Source organism: Mytilus californianus, unplaced genomic scaffold (genome assembly GCF_021869535.1).
Source record: "Mytilus californianus isolate M0D057914Y unplaced genomic scaffold, xbMytCali1.0.p SCAF_79, whole genome shotgun sequence".
In the NCBI taxonomy this organism is placed as follows: domain Eukaryota; kingdom Metazoa; phylum Mollusca; class Bivalvia; order Mytilida; family Mytilidae; genus Mytilus; species Mytilus californianus.
The window spans coordinates 129460-138068 of NW_026262733.1; the positions used below are offsets into that span (position 1 = coordinate 129460).

At 32.1% G+C, this 8609-nt stretch overlaps 1 long non-coding RNA gene across 1 annotated transcript; it reads left to right on the top strand.

Annotated features, from left to right (window-relative positions):
• Positions 1-2254: 2254 nt before the first annotated feature.
• On the top strand, positions 2255-5805 carry LOC127710432 (uncharacterized). Its single transcript, XR_007986191.1, has 2 exons — positions 2255-2600; positions 5606-5805. It is a non-coding gene; the product is annotated as an uncharacterized LOC127710432 (long non-coding RNA).
• The last annotated feature ends 2804 nt before the right edge of the window (positions 5806-8609 follow it).

Sequence of the window (8609 nt, forward strand, 5' to 3'; positions counted from 1 at the left end):
AAAGGGGCGAACTATACCAGATGGACAGTCAAACTCATAGATCGAAAATAAACTGACAAAGCCATGGCTAAAAATGAAAAAAAGACAAACCGACAAATAATAGTACACAAGACACAACATAGAAAACTAAAGACTAAGCAACACGAACCCCACCAAAAACTGGGGGTGATCTCAGGTGCTCCGGAAGGGTAAGCAGATCCTGCTCCACATGTGGCACCTGTCGTGTTGTTCACGTTATTACAAACCCGGTAAATAGTCTAATTCGGTAGGTCACATTCATAAATATATGTTTACAGAAGTTATTCCTTGAAAATATATATTGTAAGGAAAATTGCATTGCAAGCAATCCCAAACAGGTCTACATTTCTTGTAGATTATTTATGAAAATGTTTAAAAGAACAAACACATTTTTTATACGACAGCAAAACAATTTTGGGGTCTTATATTGCTATCACCTCACTTGAAGACATTTGGTTTCCGGACAATAACTTCAGTTTATGTGTATGGATGTCTATGAAATTAGATTTAAAGGTTCAATACCACAAAAGGAAGGTTAGGATTTTTTTGGGGGTGATGGTCCCAGCTGTGTAGGAATTAATGGCCAAAAAAGGACCCAAAACAAGCAATTTTCTAGTTTCAGGACAATAACATGTAATTTATTGTTTATAAGTATTTTGATTGCTCTGAAATTGTACCACAAGTAGAAGGTTGGGCTTCATTTTGGGGTTAATTTTGCCCAAACCGTTCAGGAATTAGGGTCTAAAAAGGGTCTACAATAAGCATTTTTCAAGTTTTCAGACATTAACTTGTTTATATAAAATATTTTTTTGGGGGGTTGGGGGTTAAAAAAATGGGGGGTGCAATTTTTTTCCTCAACATTTAAGAAATTAAAAAGAAAATTTCTTCAAATATTTACCAAGTATTGTGCAACAGCACAGTGTATTGCACAAAAGCAAGAATTCTTCAATTGAATATAAATTCAAACATATAAACAATTTCAAGTTCTTTGACTACAGTACATTTATTCTGTGTCAAATACTCGATTACAATCCAAATTTAGACCTGTATCAAGCTTGAATATTGTGTCCATCTTTGCCCCAACTGTTCATGGTTGGACCGCTGCAGTCGTATCCAGCTGTGATTTGTGAAGCTGTTTATTGAATATAAAAAAGAAGATGTGGTATGATTGCCAATGAGACAATTCCCACAAGAGACCAAATGACACAGAAATTAACAACTATAGGTCACCGTACGGCCTTCAACAATGAGCAAAGCCCATACCGCATAGTCAGCTATAAAAGGCCCCAAAATGACAATGTAAAACAATTCAAATGAGAAAACTAACGGCCTAATCTATATACGAAAAAAAAATATGTAACACATAAACAAACGACAACCACTGAATTACAGGCTCCTGACTTGGGAAGGCACATACATACAGAATGTGGCGAGGTTAAACATGTTAGCGGGATCCCAACCCTCCCCCCTAACCTTGGACAGTGGTGTAACAGTACAACAAAAGAACGAACTATAAAAATCAGTTGAAAAAGGCTTAACTCATCAGATGGTTTATTTTGCTTTTTGACAGAAAATTTATCCATCTATTGGCAAGATCGATACATTGAAAGGTTGTTCTTTTATAAAATGCCTGAAGTACGGATGATAACACAAGTGACAACATGTTAATATGTTCATGAGTTTAATCTTTCCTAAATCAAAATGGCCTATATTAACAATTTTGCTATTAACTTGAAACAGTAAAATAAGATCTAATAAACATCTGACAGTAATGCCTGAAATGATTTTTTAACTGTATACAGCAGAATAGATCAGTTTAACCAGTACCGGTTCATAGATATAGGAAGATGTGGTATGAGTGCCAATGAGACAACTCTCCATCCAAGTAGCAATTTATAAAAGTTAACCATTATATGTCAAGGTACGGCCTTCAACACGGAGCCTTGGCTCACACCGAACAACAAGCTATAAATGGCCCCAAAAATTACTAGTGTAAAACCATTCAAACGGGAAAACTAACGGTCTAATCTATATAAAAACGAGAAACGAGAAACACTTATGAACCACATAAACAGACGACAACCACTGAACATCACATTCCTGACTTAGGACAGGTGCAAACAATTGCAGCGGGATTAAACGTTTTAATGGTACCAAACCTTCTCCCTTTTCTGAAACAGTAGTATGACATCACAACATAGAAAAACACACTATAAAATATCAATTGGAAGGCTTAACTCAATCAAAAAACGTAGTTCTGTAACATAAATTAACACACAATGAACGAATAAATTTTAACCAGTACATATATATTTATAAGCTAAACTGTTGATCTTCTTTCTGTTGTTTCCTTACATATTGTTTCCATTCACTCAAAACTATATAGTAAAGGTATAAATTAGTTAGCATCAGTTCATCATGTTCATACTAGATCTAGTTTTTGTCTGGACTTCTTGATTAAATTATTTAGATTTACAATTTAAGCTTGTTAATTACCAAATGAAAGAAAAATGCAGTATTAAAATCACTGGTGGACAAGTACATGTAGGTGTGAATGTCCTGCAAAAAGAACTGGTATCAAAGTAAGTTCATCTGTATAATTGCAGTTAAATTTATTGATAAGATGTAATCTATTTAAAACTTTTTCAAGTATAATTGTACATTTTCGATGTCAAGTATGCATCAAGGCATCCTTACCCTGCTCCCCTCCTACGCTCCACACACACACTCTCTCTCTCTCTCTCTCTCTCTCTCTCTCTCTCTTGAGATGTCAGAAGTTCAAATAATCATATACATTGTAGCATTTACATTACAAACCTACATTGTCAGACTGGCCTATATTATGAATTGTAAAGTTAATTGTTCTCGTTTAGAATACATAATATATTTGCCTCTGGACATTGAAATAAGCAACAAAAATCAACCAATTAATGTTTTGCATTATCAGAATGAATTTGCATATAACAATTAAACTATGAACGTGTAACCTTGGAGCTTTTTCAATGAACCAGCATATATATATAAAGAAATGAGGTATGATCCCCAATGTGTTAACTATCAATTAAATGACCAAAGGACAGAGATGTAAACATTTACTGGTCACTGTACAGCCTTAAACAATGATCAAGATCCATACCATAAAGTAACCTATAGGGATGAAAAAATGTGAACCAATGAAAAAATTAAAACTACATGCAGTTATGACTGCTGACAGCAAACAACATAAGAACCAACTTTCAAAATTAGCCAAAAAGGACTGGACTCATCAATAGGTATATATGTACTTAAAAGGAAAAAAAGTGCAAAAATTATGCTTTATAAACTACAATATCTATCAGTTCACCAACGGATTTAGGGGTACTAACAACATTAGTCATTTCAAGCAGTCTAAGACATGTAATTAGAAAAATATGACTGTGAAATGCCAAAATATTGAACATAACAAGGATATAAAACCATAACATAGTACCGGTACATGTTAATAATTACATAGAAATACATGTTATGCTTTTTGTCAAGCTTGCAAAATTTATTTTGTGAAAGCGACACATCGAGATCCTAAATTCCTTCTGCGATTGGGTCAACATTTAGGTTCAGTCTGACATTAAAGTTTCTTGGACATCAATTATATTTTGTCAAACATACATGGAATTTTATGAAATTGGATGACATGTACTTTGATATATCTGCACACTAGAACAAACATTTTTTTTTTTTTTTTTTGCATAAACACGTAAATCATAAGTTATTGAAACTTTCCGCATAATTCCATTCAATGTGCATCTCCTGTTTATGCCCTTGCTGTAGCGGAGGGGGGCATTAAGTTTTACCCTTGTCTGTCTGTACATCCTTACATACTAACATTGCAAAATTTGTTTCCGTTCTCTCATTCTATAGACTATTAGTTTGCCTCAATCAAAAGTTATGAAACTTGTACACAATGTTTATTACCAGAAAACGCAGATCAAGTTTGAATTTGGGTGGCGTCACTTTAACCGTTCTAGAGAAATGCCTGTTTTCTTACTTAAGATTCTTCAACCAAATGTTATGAATCTTATACGCAATGCTTATTACATAAGAAAAAAGATCACTTTTGGATTTTGGTAACGTCACTTTTATCATCTAGAGTTATGCCCTTTACAAATGGAAAAAATCAGCGTTTCCATTCTTTAACTAAGAGTTTGCATCAACTAAACATGCTAAAGTTTTGAAACTTATACACAATGCTCATAATAAAATGAACCACAAAACTCAGATCAAGTACAGATTTGTGTAGCGTCACTTTTACTGTTTTTGAGTTACAAATGTATGTCCCTTTATTATCTTATATGCAAGCTTGTGCATCATCTGTTTCCTATGGACACATTCCCCATTAATTTAAAAATAAAATATTTTTAAGGTTTTCTTAACAAAAGCATGCACTTTGTCGTTGATTTATTTCGCAGAAGGGGATACCCATTTTGAAAATGCAACTCCTCCTAAACCCCTTATTAGAATTTACTGAAACTTTCTCGGAATCTTTAACCATATGGGCAATAATTTGGTATTTGAATCATTTCCAATAACGATAGAAAAGTGATAACTTTGTGTATTTGGGTGAGAGAAGTTGTTACTCCACCTTAAAATGCCTTTATTTTTATTATAAAATCGATGTCTTCTACGTTCCCCTAGAGAGAATTCGGAATAAACAAATTATAAAGATAATGCAGCCGCTTTTGTGTGTCGTTTCTTAGCAATATTTTCTGATCTTGACCTCATTTCATTTGTCAATGTTAAGTTTTTGTGTTTTGGTCTGTTTTTCAAGTATTACAAGTATTAATTGTCAAATTTATTTGGTGTATAAAAAAATTGTAAGGTGTATTGTATATGTCTGTCTGATAGGATTTATCTGACCTTCACCTCATGGTCAAAGATCTTTGAACTGTTACGTTTTTGTGATACTTTTAGTAATTTTACCCTTTTTCTTATAGACTTTCAACATAAAATCAATGGTCAGTAAAGCAGGCATGACATGTCAGTGTGTGCACTCGTATTGAGGTACTGGTTATCCTTTATAAATATATATATATCAAGATAGGCCTTTAAATTACAGATCTGAAGAATGAGAAAATCAGTTGTCTTTATTATCGATGATAAGCTTAATGACGACATTTGACTTGATGATACAATATTTGTCTGTCATATGAGTTGTAGGCTTAACATGCTTTGTAAATACTGGTTCAATCTACAGTTTGCATTTAATAGCAGCCCTTCCAAGTTACTGCTAAAAGCTATTGCAGTTTGATCAAATTCCTCCATTGTTTGGTTTATTGATACTGTTTCTGCACATTAATATATGAGTACACACACAACTTTGTTTTGAGATTTGATAAAAAGGAAAGGCTTACATTTGACAGCAACCTTACAACAAAAAGTACAATAAACATAGACAATACAGCAGTTTTTTTAACATTCCAAAACTAACATATGCATATACGGTGTAGGCTGTTTGAGACCTCTTATGTAAAGTGTATTATTACACTTTTAATTATTATTAAACTAATTTATTGAAATTAAATTTATATTATTTATAAATATTTTATTTCAGTGAACATGGGGAAGAATAACCAATACAGGATATAGAAAACTACCTCACAAACATGGGAAATATTACAAGAAAAACCCAATATTTTGATTTACGAAGAAGGCATTTATTTTGACATTCATGTAAATGTTGTACTAGGAAAACTGAAGAGATTAAAATGTGAATAAAAATCCTTGGAAATAAAGTTAGAAGATTGAAAATTATATTTTGGTGTTCGTACTAAGAAAGTTTGAAGAAAACAGATACATTCAAAACTGTAAAAAGGAAACTATACACCATTCACAATCACTCTTGAGATCAATTACTCTTGATATATAATTCAAAGATCCTATAAAAGTAAAAAAAAAAATGGTTGAATTGCCAATGAGAAAAATATCCACTAGAGTACAAATGATGGGTCACCATATATCCTCCAACAATGAAAAAGAACCCATGTATAGTGAGCTACAAAAAGACCCAGACATGACAAAAGAGAAAACTAATAGCCTTACTTTTAACAAGTTAATATGTGAAAACAAAATATGATATGAACGAGAGGCAAGCACTGAAATACTTGGGATTATTGTTGCTTTACTTTTGAATTAATGTAGTATGTTTAAATGGATTTTACCTCGGAGTTACCATCACTATTCACCTTGTTTAACAACAATTTATTGTACTACTGAAAGTTCTTTACCAAAATCCTTGTATATATATTGCATTAGAAACAAATTTTAGTTGGACACTAGGAGGATATAAGGAAATGCAGAAAAAAATTATCATTGCCTAAAAATAAAGTACAGCATTTTGGCATTGACTGTTCCATCAAAAGTTCTAGCAATACAACTATGACATAAAAATCAAACGGTACAAGTATATATATATTTTTTAATTTCACTATATATTTGTACATGCATATCAAATGAAAGTAGAAGATGCCAAAAGTTGTTAAAACATTAACAAAAAGAACTAATCAAAGCCAGATAAAAAAAAAATAAAAAAATCACTACATAGTTTTACCATAGCTACGCATGATAATCAAGTGTTTTGATTAACGCATGATTCTCTTGCGTAAATTTATTCCATGTAATTCGCACGCAGCTCTATACGCATAGTTTACATGCGGGAGTCGTGCGAAAATCATGCGTAAATGTACGCACGATTATCGGATGTAGCTCGAATTGGGCGTTTTCTGTGGAAAAAATTCGCATGATATACGCATAATTTTCGCACGATAATCATGCGTGGCACATTTACTAGTGTAGAAATGCTTTAAACATCATATTGAATGAGTGACAACATTTTTAGTTGCACTATTATAAAATAACGTTCAAAGCTACTTGAACGGGACTGAAATTTTAAAGGAGAATTAAGCGGTTGATATTTAAAGCACTGTCGACAATTTGATTTTTAAAATTCCTAGGACATGACTACGGCTAGCTTGAAAGGAAACTTTCATGACTGTGCAAATCAAATATCATGTACTGTTTTTTTTTTTCCGCCAGTTTGTTCACACCAATTCGTATTTATTGATATATATGTTTAGGAGAGCATATTGTCGTTGGTTCATGTCTGTCATATTTGTTTTTCGTATATTGTTTTGTTATACATTAGGCCTTTAGATTTCTCAATTGAATTGTTTCATATTTTACATGTCGGGGCATTTTATAACCGACCATACAGTATTGGTTTGTCTCATTGTTGAAGGTTGCACGGTTGCCTATAATTAGTTACATCCACTTCATTAGAACTTTTTGTTGATAGTTGTCTTATTGGCAATCGTACCACATCTCCTTATTTTTATATATGGTAATGTTAGTACCAAAAACCTCCTTCAGAATTGTAATCGGTTGAGAAAGGCTTTGTTTAGTGAGTGATGATTTTTGCATCAAAATAAAGTGTATCCAATTTTTTATGTCTAGTTCCCAGGTTTCCATATTGGTTGTTGTCCATACATTTGTACTCTATTATCCCATCGGGTTTCTCTTACGTTTCATTAAGCAACAAAAGATATCGAGAAATAAACAATACAGAACAGCACAACAAGATGCACCACATTAAAAAAGAACTCAAGAAAAAATTACCAAAAGCATCCCCTAAAAATAAATTACTTCACAACCTATCTAGAGTCGAGGCGACTGTCTATCTTTCAATCACGCATGTAATAATTTTTTGTGTTGTTTGGCTACTGTCTTATTGACGTTCATCCCACATCTCTTTTTAGAACTAATTACGTACAATATGCATGCCCTTATATATATTTCAGAAATATAGGCTCATCATTTCCTGTCGTTTTTCTCAATACTTTATACTTCCAAATATTTTTTCTTAAATTTATTGCTCTGTTTTACGTTCTTGTTAACATGTAATATACTATATGCAACATGCCTATGAAAATAAAATAAAAAAGAAAAGATGTATTTTTTTTTTCTGTTTCCATTTCGTATTTCGTTTCTGTCTTTTATCAACAACCCTTTTTAAATATAAATCAGTTTTAATTGATTTTCTGTTGAAAAGAACCAACCAGTGTTAGAAAGTGATTGTACTATTTTCCGTTGCTCAAAGTTCGTTCGCCACAATTATGATTTGGATGGAATGGCAAAGGATGGATACATTAAAGTTAGTGACAACAGTTCACATGATCCTTCAAGTACTGGTCTAAAACATAGAATTTGCTCAGAGATTCAAATTATGGTGGTCACATAAACAAATTTAGTTATTTTCATTTTTTTATTTGACAACTTCATATTTTACAATCATACAACACATGTATTATACTTATGATATCATTTGCATTATATGCTATTGATTATGAACTTGGGTACAAATTATGCAATTCAAACAACTAATAGGAATTCGGGAAAGCATATACGTTGAAATGGCAGCAATATTCGTGTCTCAAAATTTGTGAATTTTAAACAGATGTTTTAACAACTTTTTAATTATACTAATTTTATAAAAAAAATGTTGACACCTAGAATAAATTTTGAATAAATCATTATGTCTTTATATAGTGTTATGCCAAGCT